Source organism: Hevea brasiliensis, chromosome 1 (assembly GCF_030052815.1).
Source record: "Hevea brasiliensis isolate MT/VB/25A 57/8 chromosome 1, ASM3005281v1, whole genome shotgun sequence".
NCBI classification, from domain to species: Eukaryota; Viridiplantae; Streptophyta; class Magnoliopsida; order Malpighiales; family Euphorbiaceae; genus Hevea; species Hevea brasiliensis.
In genome coordinates this window covers 4,150,390-4,169,382 of record NC_079493.1, presented here as the reverse complement: position 1 = coordinate 4,169,382, position 18,993 = coordinate 4,150,390, and the positions used below count along the sequence as shown (strand labels likewise).

General features: G+C 40.1%; 1 long non-coding RNA gene across 4 annotated transcripts; it reads right to left on the bottom strand.

Moving 5' to 3' along the window:
* Positions 1–1,260: 1,260 nt before the first annotated feature.
* Positions 1,261–9,597, bottom strand: LOC131178154 (uncharacterized). 4 transcript variants are annotated; one of them, XR_009147299.1, is made up of 4 exons: positions 9,076–9,592; positions 8,816–8,973; positions 8,311–8,369; positions 1,261–1,545 (listed from the first exon to the last, which is right to left on the bottom strand). It is a non-coding gene; the product is annotated as an uncharacterized LOC131178154 (long non-coding RNA). The 4 variants fall into 4 exon arrangements; XR_009147305.1 differs by lacking the exon at positions 1,261–1,545 and adding an exon at positions 7,716–7,740 and having other exon boundaries at positions 9,076–9,597; XR_009147293.1 differs by lacking the exon at positions 1,261–1,545 and having other exon boundaries at positions 7,782–8,369; positions 9,052–9,575.
* Between the last annotated feature and the right edge of the window lie 9,396 nt (positions 9,598–18,993).

Genomic DNA, 18,993 nt, shown 5'->3' with positions numbered 1-18,993 from the left:
CCGACCATAAAATGGACTTACCAACGGGGAGTTTTCGACTCACCCGACCTGTAAACACAATATATAGTCAATTGGGGAGCTCAGCTCACCATCCACATACTCATCAACATAATAATAAATGGGAGCTCAGCTCCCTCCTCCAATCCATCAAACAGACTTAAAATATTAAGTTTACAGGTCCAACATGAATATAATATTACAGACCAATTTCAAATAATTACTGCTAACACATGCGAAAATTCTAGGAGTAATTAAAATTACACAATATTGATAAACAACCTGCGAGGTAAAAAGGCAGGTTAACCCAGAACAAAATATCCTCCTGGCTGTAAAAATTTTTGAACAGGTGAGCGTTCGACTCGAGAGTAAAATATCAATCTTAACTATAATCTCTATAACTATCTCAAACTAATGCAACTTTGTAGAGTGAAATGCAACATACACAACATTTTCACATCATAACATTAAAAGGTAATTTGGAGCACTCACACACCTGTAGTATCAATCATAACATATGGGAGTGATCCCTATCTGACTCTCTTAAATCCAACTGATGCGGTAATTACTCAAGCTCGGACTTCCACTTAATAACCAAATCGAGGTCCATGAATTACTCAAGCCGTGACTACCCCTCGAAGGCGGGTCCCGAATTACTCAAGCGTGACTACCCGTCCTATCCATAGTCCACACTACATCACACGCACGCCAACGCACGCTGCCGCTCCAAATTACCACAACAACATCCATGGTACATCAACATTATGAATGCAACATAAATCGTGCCTAGAGTTTAACTACATAAATATATGCATATAAGTGATGCATGGGCATCTTGAACATATAATAATATCGAAATTATAATTAAAATTAATATTTTACTCACGGACTTGTGACAAATTCTTGTGTGGCGGTGGGCGGAGGAAGAAAGGCTGTCGGCTCACCTGACAATCATATTACATTTATTTAATACAATCTGACTCAATATAAATAAAGAAAAAGACCAATTACGTCCTAAGTCGTGCCGAAAATCCGGCAGAGTCTCCCCTATACCTAGGACCTACCCAACCTGCAAAAGGGCTAAAAGCACTTCTATACTCACAATCCATACATCAACAGTTCAATCATATCACACAGGCCCCTCACTGGGCCCATCAAATCAATCATCCATCACAATACAAAATTTCAATTTAGTCCTTATTATTGATCATTTTTGCAAAAACTGCCCAAACAAGCTCTAAAAATTATAAAACTTTGCCCGCGGTCCTTAGCAATATTACTAAGCTATTGCAAAAAGAATCGTAATTTTCTAAGCTACCACGAATATTTTATGGATTTTTAATCCTATTTAAGCACTAGAAAATTACGTAAAAACTAGGTTCGGGTTTACCTTTGCCGATTCCGACTTCGGGGACGCGCTCGGGACGTCTGACAATGGGGGGCTAGCCAAAACCTCGGCCCAATTCGGAGACTTTTCCGGTCACGGGTCTGTCTGGCCCGAAATTTGCAGACCCGGTCAACTGTCGAATTTCCGCGAATCGAGGATACCTACACGAAGCCCATAACACGGGGGTTAGCACATAAATTTTTCAGAATTTTCTAAGCTCATTTAATGCTCGAAATTACACTGCGAAGTTCCGTGGGACCCAAAAAACGGTGTAGGAAAAATTCAAATTTATCGTTGCGAAGATCTCGACGACTGAAGCGTGCTGGTGGCCTCGGTTTCCTCGTGGGATTCACGGTTTTCGAGAAATCTAGCCCAAAAGTCGAAATGGGCTAAAATCTTCCCGAGCAAAAATCGGACAAACCGCTCGATGGATTTCGGCGTTCTTGGTGTCTATGGAAAGCTCTCGACGAGTAGATGATTTTAGACACAAGACCCGGTCCTATCGGTGGCGGATCGGCCGGATTTGGCGGAGAAATTGGAGCGGCAGCAGGGGAGGAGGAGAGAGAAAAGATAGAGAAAAGATAGTGACGACGCGGGAGAAGAAAAAGGAAAGGAGCGGTTCGATTCGACCGGTCCGATCCGTCGGTTCGATTCGAAATACAAAATTTTGAATTTTTACTCGCCTCGGGGAAAAGCGAGGTCCAAAATTCAAAAATTCGTAAAACTCAGAAAAATACGTCGACTCCACAGATATTGTTAGTTTTGCCACGTGGTCTGTACATTAATTTTTAAAAATCATCAACGTTTATATTTTCGTAAAATCGAACCCGATTTTGAAAATCCGAAAAATCTCCAAAAAATTCCTAAAATGTAAATAAAATTAAACTATCAAAAATACTCAGAAATAATAAAATTTGGGGTGTTACATTCTTCCCCTTACAGTAAAATTCGTCCTCGAATTTTTACACAAGGCAGAATAAAACACATGATTATGCATTGAACAAGTAAGGGTACTTACTACGCATGTCCCGCTCTGACTCCCAGGTGCACTCTTCCACTGACTGACTCCTCCACAAAACCTTAACCATAGGGATCTGCTTTGGATCTCACTGTCTCACTTGGTAGTCCACTATGGCTACAGGTTGCTCCTCAAATGTCAAGTTCTCTTTTAGCTCTATCACATCCGGCTACAGTACATGAGAAGGATCGGGACTGTATTTCCTGCGCATGGAGATGTGAAACACGGGATGTACGTGAGAAAGGTTGGGTGGTCGCTCCAACCAGAGGCAATCGCTCCACTCTATCGGTAACCTCAAAAGGTCCGATATACCGAGGTGCCAACTTGCCCTTCTTTCCAAATCTCATGACTCCCTTCATTGGAGAAACCTTCAGAATACATAGTCGCCTTTGCAAACTCCACATCCCTCCGTCTGGGTCCGCATAACTCTTACGCCATCTTGAAAGCGTCCTCGTCGTTCCTCGATTAAAGGAACTACCTCAAGTGTCCGCACTAGGTCTACATCATGCACTTTCGCTTCCCCATTTCTCCCAACACAGAGGAGACCTACACTTTCTTCCATATAATGCCTCATAGGGTGCCAACCCTATCTGGAGTGATAATCGTTGTTGTAGGCAAACTCCACGAGCTAGGCTGCTCATCCCATCGACCTCCAAAATCCAAGACACTCATGCGAAGCATGTCTTCCAGTGTTTGGATCGTCCTTTCGGACTGTCTGTCTGAGGGTGGAAGGCTGTACTGAAGTTCAACTGTGTGCCAAGTGCCTCCTGCAACTTTCTCCAAAACCGAGAAGTGAACTGGGGCCCTCTGTCAGATATTATGGAAGCCGGAACTCCATGCAATCTGACTATTTCTCGAATGTAGAGCTGGGCATACTGTGCCACAGAATATGTAGTCTTAACTGGCAAGAAGTGAGTGATTTGGTCAAGCGGTCTACAATTACCCATATCGAGTCATATCCTCGCGTGGTACGAGGCAACCAGTCACAAAATCCATAGTAATCATTTCCCACTTCCATTCGGGATAGGGAGCTCTTGCAGCTTCCCCGACGGTCTCTCAGTGTTCAAACTTCACCTTACGACAAGTCAAGCACTTGGACACAAAGTCTGCTATGTCTCTCTTCATGCCATTCCACCAGTAGCTATCTTCACATCATGGTACATCTTGGTGGAACCTGGGTGGATACTGTACAGTGTATAGTGTGCCTCTTGCATGATTTCATTCCTGAGGTTGTCCACATCGGGCACACATATCCTAGAACCTTGCACTAGGGCGCCATCATTGGCAAATCCAAACTCACCACCTTCACCTTGCTGTACTCTTTCTATGATCTTCATCAATTGTTGGTCTCTCTGCTGGGAAACTCTAACTCTGTCCCTCAAGTCTGGCCTCACCAAAAGTGAGCCAACAATACCCCCTCATCTGAAAGATCTAGGATTAGACCTTGATCCATCAACTCATGTACTTCCTGAATCAATGGTCTTTTCTCTGCTGAAATGTGCGCCAAACTGCCAGAAGATTTTCTGCTCAAGGCATCTGCCACAACATTGGCCTTCCCAGGGTGGTACTGGATGGTGCAATCATAGTCTTTCAGAAGCTCCATCCATCTCCTCTGTCTCAAGTTTAAATCCCTCTGTTGGAAGATGTACTTTAAACTCTTGTGGTCGGTGTATATCTCGCACACTTCACCGTATAGGTAGTGTCTCCAGATTTTAAGTGCAAAGACTACAGCCGCCATTTCCAAATCATGGGTGGGGTAGTTACGCTCATGCCTCTTCACCGCCTTGAAGCATAAGCCACTACCTTTCCATTACGCATCAAAACACACCCTAGGCCAACTCGAGGCGTCCACAAGACACGGCGTATCCTTCACCACTCACGGTAGTGTCAACACAGGGGCGGTGGTTAGACACTCCTTGAGCTCGGAAACTCACCTCACGATCATCTGTCCAAATGAATGGAACATTCTTCTGGTCAACTTAGTTAGGAGCCGCTATCCCGGAGAAATCTTGCACAAAACGCCTTTGTAGTGACTAAACCAGAAAACTTCGCACCTCGGTGGTATTTGTAGGCCTAAGCCAATCGATTCTGACTTCAATTTTCTTGGGATCCACTTGAATACCGTCACTTGAAACCACGTGTCCCAAGAATGAGATGCTTTCTAGCCAAAATTCACATTTCGAAAATTTGGCGTATAGCTGGTGCTCCCTCAAAGTCTGCAACACCATCCTCAAGTGCCACACGTGTTCTTCCTCGGTCCGAGAGTATACGTAATGTCATCTATGAATACGATGATAAAGCGGTCCAAAAATGGCTTGAACACCTGCTCATCAAGTCCATGAAGGTCTTTGGTGCATTAGTGAGTCCAAAAGACATCACCAAGAACTCATAATGACCATATCTGGTCCTGAAAGCCGTTTTGGACACGTCCTCATTCCTGATTCTCAATTGATGGTAGCCTGACCGCAGGTCTATCTTGAAAAGAATCTAGCTCCTTGTAGCTGATCAAACAACTCATCGATGCGAGGAAGTGGTTTCTTGTTCTTCACAGTCAGCTTGTTCAGCTGTATGTAGTCGATACACAACCTCAATGACCAATCCTTCTGTCTCACAAATAGAACAGAGCACCCGGGGTGAAGTGCTCGGACGTATGAAACCCTTGTCCAAGAGCTCCTGTAGTTGCTCCTTCACTCTTTCAATTCTGCTGGTGCCATCCTCGTAAGGTGGCATCGATATGGGGTTTGTACCGGAATAACATCAATGCGTAACTCTATTCCCTTTACGGTGGCAACCCCGAAGCTCCTGCAGGAAGACATCCATAAATTCTCGACAACAGAACATTTTCCATAATGACACCTTCTGCAGATGTATCTCTCACCAATGCCAAATACCCTTGGCATCCACGCCTCAACATTTTACTGGCACTAATTGCTGACACCAAATTATATGGAGCCACGCTCCTCTCACCATCAAAGCTAAACTCTTCCACACCAGGTCTGTGGAAGTATACCTTTGTTCCTGCAGTCTAAGGTGGCATAATGAGTTGCCAACCACCCATCCCGTGATTACATCGAAATCCATTCATCGGTAGAGGAACCAAGTCTGCTGGGAGGATCTTTCCATCCACTACCACTGGGCTACAGAATACCATGTCTACTTCTATGTTGTCTCTAAGTGGGGTAGCTTCTGACAAATGGCACTCTAAATTTGTAGGTTTTCTACCCAACCTCATGTCATACACAGGGGAGACAAATGAGTGCATAGCACCCGGATCTATCAATACACGAGCCTCTTAAGAACAGGACTGAGAAGAATACCGCCACAAGCGCATTTGAAGCTTGAGCATCCCGGTGGGTCGGGGTGAAAACCCGAGCTTGACCCCTACCCCGAGTGGCGTAACCACGACATCGACTTCTACCTCTGACCGCCTCCAAATCCACGCCCCTTGTCCTCGGCCTGGCCATCGAATCGATCGCTGCCATGTTGGAATCACCGGATACAATCGCCGAGGAACATTCGCAATGAGAACCTGTGACCCCATCCGTGGCTCATGGCCAACATGGGGCATTCTCTAGCAAAGTGACCCGGTTGGCCACACAGAAGCATACTCTGATCCCATCAAACAAGGTCTGAATGTCCTCTTCCACACTGTGCACAAGGTGCCAAGGAGGATCTGAACTGCACTAACTATCGTACTCGAATCTGTTACCACCGCTGGATCCGCACAGTGCAGATCCTCGTGGTCGGTTCAAACCACTTCTCTTGCTCCTACCCTTTCCTCTGTAATTACCACGCCACCACCGTCCGGAGTACCCATGGAAGGGACACCGAGGAACCCTCTCGCTCTGTTTTCTTTGCTCTTCCGCTTGTCATCCACAAAGATAGCTAATCTCAATCTGCTCGATCAACCACCACATCAAAAGATCGATCCGACATCATGGCCGTGTTCGCATACCTCTGTCAAGCCCCTTTAGGAATCTTTTCACCTTCATAGTCTCTGTGAGATCTGCTGTAGGGGCATATCTGCTCAATTCGAATTGTGCAGAGCATATTCATCTACTGGACACTGCCATTCTGTCTTAAGGCCTCAAAGGCCCACCGCTTCGATCTCTGAAGCTTCGCACAAACCGATTGATAAAAGTTCCACAACCGAGCCCATGACAAACCCTCCATCCGGGGTAACACGAAGTCATTCATCCATTTCCTAGTCATGGGCCCCATGACGTGCTGCATACATACTATCAATCTTATATCAGGCCAATCACATTTCTGCTGTCTGCAGAATCCAAAACCGATATGCATCGTCTGACACATCATAGGTACCAGGCACCAACTTCTTAAAATTTATGATCTGTTTGTAAGGTTCCCCTCTTGGTGCGGTGGACTGCTGCTGCTGTGGAGGGTGGACCATATACTGCGCCATCATGTCGATGGTTCTCTGCAGACCAGCTAGAGTAGCTGCCATGGGGTCCATGGGACCCTGTGCCATGAAAGACTGTTCTTGAACTGTGGGTAGCTGCTCTTCTACTTAGCGACTCTAGGCCTCCTACCCCGCCTCCTGGCGGGCGCCTCATCTGTCTTGACACCTCGTCAGGGCACATCAGTTACAGTGCGATGGCGGCTCTCCTGCTTCTACGCATTTTCCTGAAATTCAGCAGCACTAGCCCACAAAATTCAAAATTGCACATTGCACAGCTCTATAGACTCATATTTACACACAATATATGAAGCAGAAACTAGAAGCAAAGACGACAATGCAAGACGAATATGGACCCTATTTTTCCGCATGTGACTCCTATTAGACTTTTCCCAACACTTTAGACAACTTTTCCCTAGGAATCTGGAGCCTAAGCTCTGATACCACATTTGTCATGACCCAACCTATGGGCCGGACCGGCACTAGGACCTGGGCCAGCCTAAAGCCCCCGAGGCTCGTAGTAAGCCTAACTGTTCATTAACCCAACTCTAAGGCCCATTTGGGCCCAATATCAAGAAAACAAATGGACAGAGTCCGGCCATAAAATGGATTTACCAACGGGGAGTTTTCGACTCACCCGACCTGTAAACACAATATATAGTCAATTGGGGAGCTCAGCTCACCCTCCACATACTCATCAACATAATAATAAATGGGAGCTCAGCTCCCTCCTCCAATCCATCAAACAGACTTAAAATATTAAGTTTACAGGTCCAACATGAATATAATATTACAGACCAATTTCAAATAATTACTGCTAACACATGCGAAAATTCTAGGAGTAATTAAAATTACACAATATTGATAAACAACCTGCGAGGTAAAAGGCGAGTTAACCTGAACAAAATATCCTCCTGTGGCCTGTAAAAATTTTTGAACAGGAGTGAGCGTTCGACTAAGAGAGTAAAATATCAATCTTAACTATAATCTCTATAACTATCTGAAACTAATGCAACCTGTAGAGTGAAATGCAACATACACAACATTTTCACATCATAACATCAAAAAGGTAATTTGGAGCACTCACACACCCTGTAGTATCAATCATAACATATGGGAGCTGATCCCCTATACAGCTCTCTTAAATCCAACCTGGTGCCAGCGAATTACTCAAGCTCGGACTTCCACTTAATAACCAAATCGAGGGTCCCAGCGAATTACTCAAGCCGTGACTACCCCTCGAAGGAACGGGTCCCAGCGAATTACTCAAGCCGTGACTACCCCGTCCTATCCATAGTCCACACCACATCACACGCACGCCAACACTGCTCCAAATTACCACAACAACATCCATGGTACATCAACAGTTATGAATGCAACATAAATCGTGCCTAGAGTTTAACTACATAAATATATGCATATAAGTGATGCATGGGCATGCTGAACATATAATAATATCGAAATTATAATTAAAATTAATATTTTACTCACAGACTTGACGACAAATTACTGTGGCGGCTGGGCGGAGGAAGAAGGCTGTCCCGGCTCACCTGACAATCATATTACATTTATTTAATACAATCTGACTCAATACAAATAAAGAAAAAGACCAATTACGTCCTAAGTCGTGCCGAAAATCCGGCAGAGTCTCCCCTATACCTAGGACCTACCCAACCTGCAAAAGGGCTAAAAACGCACTTCTATACTCACAATCCATACATCAACAGTTCAATCATATCACACAGCCCCTCCTGGGCCCATCAAATCAATCATCCATCACAATACGCAAAATTTCAATTTAGTCCTTATTATTGATCATTTTTGCAAACCGCCAAACAAGCTCTAAAAATTATAAAACTTTGCCCCGCGGTCCTTAGCAATATTACTAAGCTATTGCAAAAAGAATCGTAATTTTCTAAGCTACCACGAATATTTTATGGATTTTTAATCCTATTTAAGCACTAGAAAATTACGTAAAAACTAGGTTCGGGTTTACCTTTGCCGATTCTGACTTCGGGGACGCGCTCGGGACGTCTGACAATGGGGGGCTAGCCAAAACCTCGGCCCAATTCGGAGACTTTTCCGGTCACGGGTCTGTCTGGCCCGAAATTTGCAGACCCGGTCAACTGTCGAATTTCCGCGAATCGAGGATACCTACACGAAGCCCATAACACGGGGGTTAGCACATAAATTTTTCAGAATTTTCTAAGCTCATTTAATGCTCGAAATTACACTGCGAAGTTCCGTGGGACACACCGAAAATCGGTGTCGGAAAAATTCGAAATTTATGTCGTTGCGAAGCTCTCGACGAATGGAGCGTGCTGGTGGCCTCGGTTTCCTCGTGGGATTCACGGTTTTCGAGAAATCTAGCCCAAAAGTCGAAATGGGCTAAAATCTTCCCGAGCAAAAAATCGGACAAACCGCTCGATGGATTTCGGCGTTCTTGGTGTCTATGGAAAGCTCTCGCCGAGTAGATGATTTTAGACACAAGACCCGGTCCAATCGGTGGCCGGATCGGCCGGATTTGGCCGGAGAAACTGGAGCGACTCGCGTGCGCAGGGGAGGGGAGGAGAGAGAAAAGAAAGAGAAAAGAGAGGGACGACGCGCGCGGGAGAAGAAAAAGGAAAGGGAGCCGGTTCGATTCGACCGGTCCGATCCGGTCCAGTTCGATTCGGCCGGTTCGATTCGAAATACAAAATTTTGAATTTTTACTCTGCCTCGGGACCGAAAACGAGGTCCAAAAATTCCGAAAAAATTCCGTAAAACTCAGAAAAATACGTAGACTCCAAATATATTTTTAGTTTTGCCACGTGGTCTTTAAATTAATTTTTAAAAATCATCAAAGTTTATATTTTCGGAAAATCGAACCCGATTTTTAAAATCCGAAAAATCTCAAAAAAATTCCTAAAATTTAAATAAAATTAAAATATCAAAAATACTCATAAATAATAAAATTTGGGGTGTTACATCAACGACCCCATTAATAAAATTACAGTTCCATATTATTGGAATTTATTTTACCTAACTCGTTAAATCTCTTTTATTTTCTCTTTTTTATTTAAAAAAAAAATTATTAAGTTTTATTTATTTCATAAAAAATAATTTATATATAAAAAATATTTTTTACTGAACAAAATATTTTTCATTGTTTAGTTAGAATATTAAATTAATGATATATATTTATTTTATATATATATAAATGTGTTCACATTCTAATAAGATTATTAAAGTTAAAAAAAAAGACTTCATATTTAAAAAATAAAAGTTATTTTTCTTAAAAATGACTTAATTTTTATTTTAATCAAGAAAATATTTTTTATTGACTAATTTTTCTGAGTGTCTCAAATATAAAAAATACGAAAAATATTTTTTATGAAACAAACGAAACCTTAGTATCACTATCAATATTAAATCACCATAATTGAGTTTTAACTGAGTGATACTAAAATTACAGACAAAATTACAACATAAATTAAGAAGTTGCAACTCCAAAAGTTTCTAGATTAAAATTTTATATATAAATTTTAGTATGTTTTTAAAAATTATTATTTACCTACACAAATTTATAAAAATTAAAATTTGATGTATAGATTTTATCATTTAAAAAAAATAATAATAATTTACCTTTTAATTTTTTAAAATTAAAATTTTAGCTATAAATTTTAATATATTTTTAAATTATTATTTGTCCCTTTTATTTTTATTTGTACCTCTATACTTTTATATAAATTTTATTTATATTTTTTATATTATTTAATTTTATTTCTTAATTATTTTATATTTTTATTTAATTTCTATTAAATTTTTTTAATATTTACTTTTTACTTTCTTAAGTATGAATTTCTAATTTTTCCCTTAATTAGGGTAGTCTCCATAATCATAAGTACCCCAATTTGAGTCTAAGAGAAGTCATTAATATCATATCACCTCAATCATTGAGATTATCAGAAAATGAAAAAAAAAAAAAACTAAAAAAAGTGGCTACTTACATAAGAAACTAAATATAATAATTATTATATTAAATAATTATATTTAAATTCACATATTTTTTTATACACACTTTAATTAATATTATACACATATCCTTATAAAAAAAAAAAAACAAATTCCAGGATTTTCTCCTTTCTTGCAATAAACAAACCAGAGCATAATGCATGCCAAAGGGAAAAACAGGAAAACCCAAATTTCATAAATTGGCTATGATGCATTTAATACAGATATCCAAATTTTACAAAAACCCATCTTCTATAAGCTAATAGAAGGGGAAAATTTTACAAATACCGATCTTCTATAAGCTAATAGAAGGGGAAGACTGAAGAAATTTATTTAGCAGTGACACAGATATCCAATTTCTACAAAAACCCATCTTCTACAAGCCAATAGAAGGGGAAAAATGAAGAAAAAAAAGTGGTAAGTGGACAAATTATTCAAGAATACAGAGGACAAGACCAGTCTACCTTAGGCTACAGAACTTAATAAAAGATTTCTACTTAGTAATACTTTACAAGAAGGGGCTAACCAAGATCAAGACTCCATAAAGGCATGTGAGTGATACCGAGTTGGAGTTGCTGGTGTTGGTGGGCTTGAGATGTGGGAACACCCAATTTCTTTGTGCTTTTTACCATTTGCGGCAATTGCAGCAGCTGATCTGATGATGTTCTTGACAATCTTGATCTTGATTTGTCCTCTCTTTGGAGGAATGATCTGTTCATGCTTTCTGGTGGATTTAGATGCTGGTAATTCCATTTCTTGGAACTTATTGGAGACTGGAAAGGATTTTTGAAGACAAAAGAGAGTGTATCAAAGAACAGAGCCAAACAGAGCACACACACACACAGAGCGAGAAGAGAGAGCGAGAGAGAGAGAGAGAGAGAGAGTGTTGTAGAGAAGAGAGTGAAAAAGTTGCCAAGTGAAGCAACATTGGAGAGCTTATATAGGGGGAGTATAGGGGAGGTAAAGCTTGGAGGGGTAAAGATAAAAATTGAAATAAAATTAATGAAAATACTAATAAAAATATAAAATATTAATATACTAAAATTAAATAATATAAATATATGAAATAAATTTAAATAAAAATGTAGAGTCTAAAATAAAAGTATAAATATTAATGGTAAATGATTTTTTTTTAAAGAATATATTGAAATTTATAAATAAAATTTTAAATTTCAAGATTTTTGGAGAAAAACTAATTTTTGAAAAAAGTCATTAAAATTTATGGGTGAAATTATAATTTTTAAAAATTTTAGGGGATTATAGCTTCTGATTTTACCCCGTGATTATTTTAAAATCATTAGCTAAAATATTAAAATTTATTTGTGAAAAATTAAAATTTAATTTTAAAATAATTTAATGTATTTTAATCATAAATATTATAAAATAGCTAAATTATTTTTTATTTTTTTAATGATACTTAAATATTATTTAAATAAAAATTACACAATATTTCAAAAATAAAAAGGAAAATTAAACCACAATATGAAACCCAGTTCCTTGGTCTCCAAGATTAAATCATATTTTAAAATAAAAAATAAACCACGATATCAATATCAAACCCAGTTCCTTGCCCGCCAAGATTAACCTGGCGAATCCCTCTTAACCCCACAATGAAATTATGTACGATCCCTGCTTATCACGTCATACATGATGTGGTGTGCCCGAAGACAGTGGGGGAGTTAAAAATTTTATTTAGTGACTTATTTTAAATAATTATAAAAAAATAAATATATATTTTTTATAAAAATAAAAATAATAAAAAATTAATTAATAATATTTTTCAAAAATAATAGAAATATATATATATATATATATATATATATATATATATATATATATTATGCAGATTAAAATCACAATTTTTTTGAAAAAAATTGATAAAATTTTTATTTTTTATATTGTTGAATTTATTATCATGTCACGACCCAACTTATGGGCCGGACCGGCACTAGGACCTGGTCCAGCCTAAAGCCCCCGAGGCCCGTAGTAAGCCTAACTGTTCATTTACCCAATTCTAAGGCCCATTGGGCCCAAATTCAAGAAAACAAACGGACAGAGTCCGGCCATAAAATGGACTTTCCAACGGGAAGTTTTCGACTCACCCGACCTGTAAACACAATAAACAATCCATTGGGGAGCTCAGCTCACCCTCCACATACTCATCAACATAATAATAAATGGGAGCTCAGCTCCCTCATCCAATCCATCAAAACAGACTTAAATATTAAGTTTACAGGTCCAACATGAATATAATATTACAGACCAAATTCAAATATTTACTGCTAACACATGCGGAAATTCTAGGAGTGATTAAAATTACACAAATATTGATAAACAACCTGCGAAGGAGAAAAGCAGGTTAACCAAAATAAAATCCTCCTCAGAATGAAAAATATTGAACAGAGTGAGCGTCGACTCAGAGAGTAAAATATCAATTTTAACCATAATCTCTATAACTATCTAAAACTAATGCACCTGTAGAGAGTGAAATGCAACATCAGCAAAAAATTCACATCATAGCATCAAAAAGGAAATTTGGAGCAATCACGCACCCTGTAGCATAAATCATAACAAATGGGAGCTGATCCTATACGCCTCTCTCTTAAATCCAACTCCGTGCTGAAGAACTCAAGCCGGACTTTCGCTTAATAAACCAAATCGAGGGTCCCAGCGAAGAACTCAAGCCGTGACTACTCCTCGAAGGATCGGGTCCCAGCGAAGAACTCAAGCCGTGACTACCCGTCCTATCCATAGTCCACACCACATCACACGCACGCACACTGCTCCAAATTACCACAACAACATCATGGCACTTTAACATTTATCAATGCATCATAAATCATGCCTAGAGTTTAACTACATAAATATATGCATATAAGTGATGCATGGGCATGTTGAACATATAATAATATCGAAATTACAATTAAAATTAATATTTTACTCACAGACTTGACGACAATCACTGTGGCGGCTGGGCGGAGAAAGAAGGCTGTCCCAGCTCACCTGACAATTAGATTACAATTATTTAATACAATCTGACTCAATACAAACAAAGAAAAAGACCAATACGTCCTAAGTCGTGCTGAAAATCCGGCAGAGTCTCCCCTATACCTAGGACCTACCCATCCTACAAAAGGGCTAAAAACGCACTTCTATATTCACAATCCATATATCAACAGTTCAATCATATCACACAGCCCCTCCTGGGCCCATCAAATCAATCACCCATCACAATACGCAAAATTTCAATTTACTCCTTATTATTGATCATTTTTGCAAAAACTGCCCAAACAAGCTCTAAAAATTATAAAACTTTGCCCCGCGGTCCTTAGCAATATTACTAAGCTATTGCAAAAAGAATCGTAATTTTCTAAGCTACCACGAATATTTTATGGATTTTTAATCCTATTTAAGCACTAGAAAATTACGAAAAAGCAAGGTTCGGGTTTACCTTTGCCGATTCCGACTTGAACGCTCGACGTCTCGACAATGGGGGCTAGCCAAAACCTCGATCCAATTGGAACTTTTCCAGAACGGTCCGTTCGCCCAAATTTGCGCATCTTGGCCAATCGCCGAATTTCCGCGAATCGAGGATACCTACACAAGCCCATAACACGGGGTTAGTACATAAATTTTTCAGAATTTTCTAAGCTCATTAAATGCTCGAAAAACACCGCAAGTTCCGTGGGACCCACCAAAAACAAAGATGTCGTAAAATTTGAAATTTATGTCGTTATAAGCTCTCGACGAATGGAGCGTGCTGGTGGCCTCGGTTTCTCGTGGGATTCACTTGCCGAGAAATCTAGCCCAAAAGTCGAAATGGGCTAAAATCTTCCCGAGCAAAAATCGGACAATCCGCTCGATGGATTTGGCGTTCTTGGTGTCTATGGAAAGCTCGCCGAGTAGATGATTTTGGACACAAGACCGGTCCAATTGGTGGTCGGATCGGCCGAATTTGGCCGGGGAAGTCGAAGCGCGCGCGTAGGGCGTTCGCGTTGTGCGTTTCCCGTTCGAGCGTGGCGCGGCCGCTAGTGGTGGCGGCGGCCGTCTGGCGTGGTGGCCGGCGGCTGGGGGTGGAGAGGAGAGAGAAACGAGAGAGAAAAGGGAGAGGGACGACGCGCGCGGGGAAGGGAAGAAGAAAAAGGAAAAGGCCGGTCCGATTCGACCGGTCCGATCCGGTTTGATTCGGCCGGTTCGATTCAGAATACAAAATTTTGAATTTTTACTCTGCCTCGGGACCGAAAACGAGGTCCAAAAATTCCGAAAAAATTCCAGAAAACTCAGAAAAATACGTAGACTCCAAATATATTTTTAGTTTTGCCACGTGGTCTTTAAATTAATTTTTAAAAATCATCAAAGTTTATATTTTCGGAAAATCGAACCCGATTTTTAAAATCCGAAAAATCTCAAAAAAATTCCTAAAATTTAAATAAAATTAAAATACCAAAATACTCATAAAAATTAAAATTTCGGGGTGTTACATTCTTCCCCCCTTACAGAAAAATCGTCCTCGAATTTTTTTACACAAGGCAGAATAAAGCACATGATTATACATTGAACAAGTAAGGGTACTTGCTACGCATGTCCCGCTCTGACTCCCAGGTGCACTCTTCCACTGACTGACTCCTCCACAAAACCTTAACCATAGGGATCTGCTTTGATCTCAGCTGTCTCACTTGGTAGTCCACTATGGCTACAGGCTGCTCCTCAAATGTCAAGTTCTCTTTTAGCTCTATCACATCCGGCTGCAGTACATGAGAAGGATCGGGAATGTATTTCCTGAGCATGGAGATGTGAAACACGGGATGAACGTGAGAAAGGTTGGGTGGTAGCTCCAACCGGTAGGCAACTGCCCCAACTCTATCAGTAACCTCAAAAGGTCCAATATACCGAGGTGCCAACTTGCCCTTCTTTCCAAATCTCATGACTCCCTTCATTGGAGAAACCTTCAGAAATACATAGTCGCCCACTGCAAACTCCACATCCCTTCGTCTGGGGTCTGCATAACTCTTCTGCCTACTGAAAGCTGTTTTCAGTCGTTCCCTGATTAAGGGAACCATCTCTGAAGTGTACTGCACCAGGTCTACATCATGCACCTTCGCTTCCCCCATTTCTGTCCAACACAGAGGAGACCTACACTTTCTTCCATATAGTGCCTCATAGGGTGCCATCCCTATCTTTGGAGTGGTAATCGTTGTTGTAGGCAAACTCCACCAAAGCTAGTGCTCATCCCATTGACCTCAAAATCCAAGACACTCATGCGAAGCATGTCTTCGATGTTTGGATTGTCCTTTCGATTTGTCCGATGCATGCGAGGTGGAAGGTCAGATCGAAGTTCAACTGTGTGCCAAGTGCCTCCTGCAACTTCATCCAAAACCGAGAAGTGAATCAGGGCCCTCTGCCGATATTATGGAAGTCGGAACTCCATGCAATCGACTATTTCTCGAATGTAGAGCGGGCATCTTGTGCCACAGTATGTAGTCTTCTGAGTAAGAAGTGAGTGATTTGGTCAAGCGGTCTACAATTATCCATATCGAATCATATCCTCGCGTGGTACGAGGCAACCCGATCCACAAAATCCATAGTGATCATTTCCCACTTCCATTCTGGGATAGGGAGCTCTTGCAGCTTCCCTGACGGTCTCTGGTGTTCAAACTTCACCTTCTGACAAGTCAAGCACTTGGACACAAAGTCTGCTATGTCTCTCTTCATGCCATTCCACCAATAGCTATCTTTCACATCATGGTACATCTTGGTGGAACACAGGTGGACATCATGCAGTGTGTAGTGTGCCTCTCGCATGATTTCATTCCTGAGGTTGTCCACATCGGGCACACATATCTTAGAACCTTGCACTAGGGCGCCATCATTGGCAAATCCAAACTCACCACCTTCACCTTGCTGTACTCTTTCTATGATCTTCATCAGTTGTTGGTCTCTGTGCTGGGAAACTCTAACTTTGTCCCTCAAGTCTGGCCTCACTGAAAAGTGAGCCAACAATACCCCCTCATCTGAAAGATCCAGGATTAAACCTTGATCCATTAACTCATGTATCTCCTGAATCAGTGGTCTCTTCTCTACTGAAATGTGCGCCAAACTGCCAGAAGATTTTCTGCTCAAGGCATCTGCCACAACATTGGCCTTTCCAAGGTGGTACTGGATGGTGCAATCATAGTCTTTCAGAAGCTCCATCCATCTCCTCTGTCTCAAGTTCAAGTCCCTCTGCTGGAAGATGTACTTCAAACTTTTGTGGTCGGTGTATATCTCGCACACTTCACCATACAGGTAGTGTCTCCAGATTTTAAGTGCAAAGATTACAGCCGCCATTTCCAAATCATGGGTGGGGTAGTTCTGCTCATGCCTCTTCAGCTGCCTTGAAGCATAAGCCACTACCTTCCCATTCTGCATCAAAACACACCCTAGGCCAACTCTAGAGGCGTCACAATACACAGTGTATCCTTCACTACTCACAGGTAGTGTCAACACAGGGGCAGTGGTTAGACACTCCTTAAGCTTCTGGAAACTCTCCTCACAGTCATCTGTCCAAATGAATGGAACATTCTTCCTGATCAACTTAGTTAGGGGAGCCGCTATCCTGGAGAAATCTTGTACAAAACGCCTATAGTAGCCAGCTAAACCCAGAAAACTTCGCACCTCAGTGACTGTTGTAGGCCTAAGCCAATCAGTTACAGCTTCAATTTTCTTGGGATCCACTTGAATACCGTCACTAGAAACCACGTGTCCCAAGAATGAGATGCTTTTTAGCCAAAATTCACATTTCGAAAATTTGGCGTATAGCTGGTGCTCCCTCAAAGTCTGCAACACCATCCTCAAGTGCCACACGTGTTCTTCCTCGGTCCGAGAGTATACCAGAATGTCATCTATGAATACGATGACAAAACGATCCAAAAATGGCTTGAACACCCTGTTCATCAAGTCCATGAAGGCTGCTGGTGCATTAGTGAGTCCAAAAGACATCACCAAGAACTCATAATGACCATATCTTGTCTTGAAAGCCATTTTGGACACGTCCTCATTCCTGATTCTCAACTGATGGTTGCCTGATTGCAGGTCTATCTTGGAAAAGAATCTAGCTCCTTGGAGCTGATCAAACAAATCATCGATCCGAGGAAGTGGATACTTGTTCTTCACAGTGACCTTGTTCAGCTGTCTGTAGTCGATACACAACCTCAATGACCCATCCTTCTTTCTCACAAATAAAACAGGAGCGCCCCAAGGTGAAGTGCTCGGATCTATTTCTATTTCTCACAAATAAATAGAAACTTAACAAATAATTAGATAGCATTAAAGACTAATAATTAACTAAAATACCCTTTTAATATCATTGGAATATAAAAAAGTATTAAAAAGAGATAAATGCATCGAAACTAATAATAGATAAGAGCAAAATTAAAAAAAGAAAAATTTTCTCAATTTTTTAAAATAATAAACAAAGAAAAAAAAAATTCAAAATCATCTACTATAATGGGATGGTGGGAATGGAATATTGCTTTTTTGACTCATGCTTCTTGTAATAAGTATGAATTAGTTGCCTTTGGATTGGGACTTCTAGTGGATTTTGGGGATGTAAGGGACATTTTTATGGTGTAGACATGTAGTTTAGGAATAATGGTCCCATATTTTATTACTTTGTTTAAGGAAAAATTATTGTTTAAATTTAATTTATCATAAATAAATCATTAATGCTTTCTTAATTTTTTTAAATAGTAAATAAAATGAGGAAAAAATTTTCTTAGTCATATACTACAATGGGACAGAGGGAGTATGACCTATGGGAATGGAATATTGCTTTTCTTGACTCATGCTTCTTGTTAGGGGCGAGCATTATTCGGTTCAAACTGAATAAATTAAATTGAACAGTCTTAATTTTATAATTTGGTTCGATTTTTAAAATAATTCAGTTCGGTTTGGTTTTATATTATAAAAATTTCGGTTATTTCTGTTCAGTTCGGTTTTGAAGAGAAAAAAAAATCGGTTAAATCGAACTAAATAGTAATTTTATATATTCAAATCAAACCAAATAAGATTGAATCGATTTTTAAATTAATTTATTTTTATAGGAAATTTATAAATTATATGTAATATATATAAAAATTATTTTATTTCATTGATTAACGGTTATTAGGTTCAAATAAAAGTCAAAATTAAATCAAATAACTT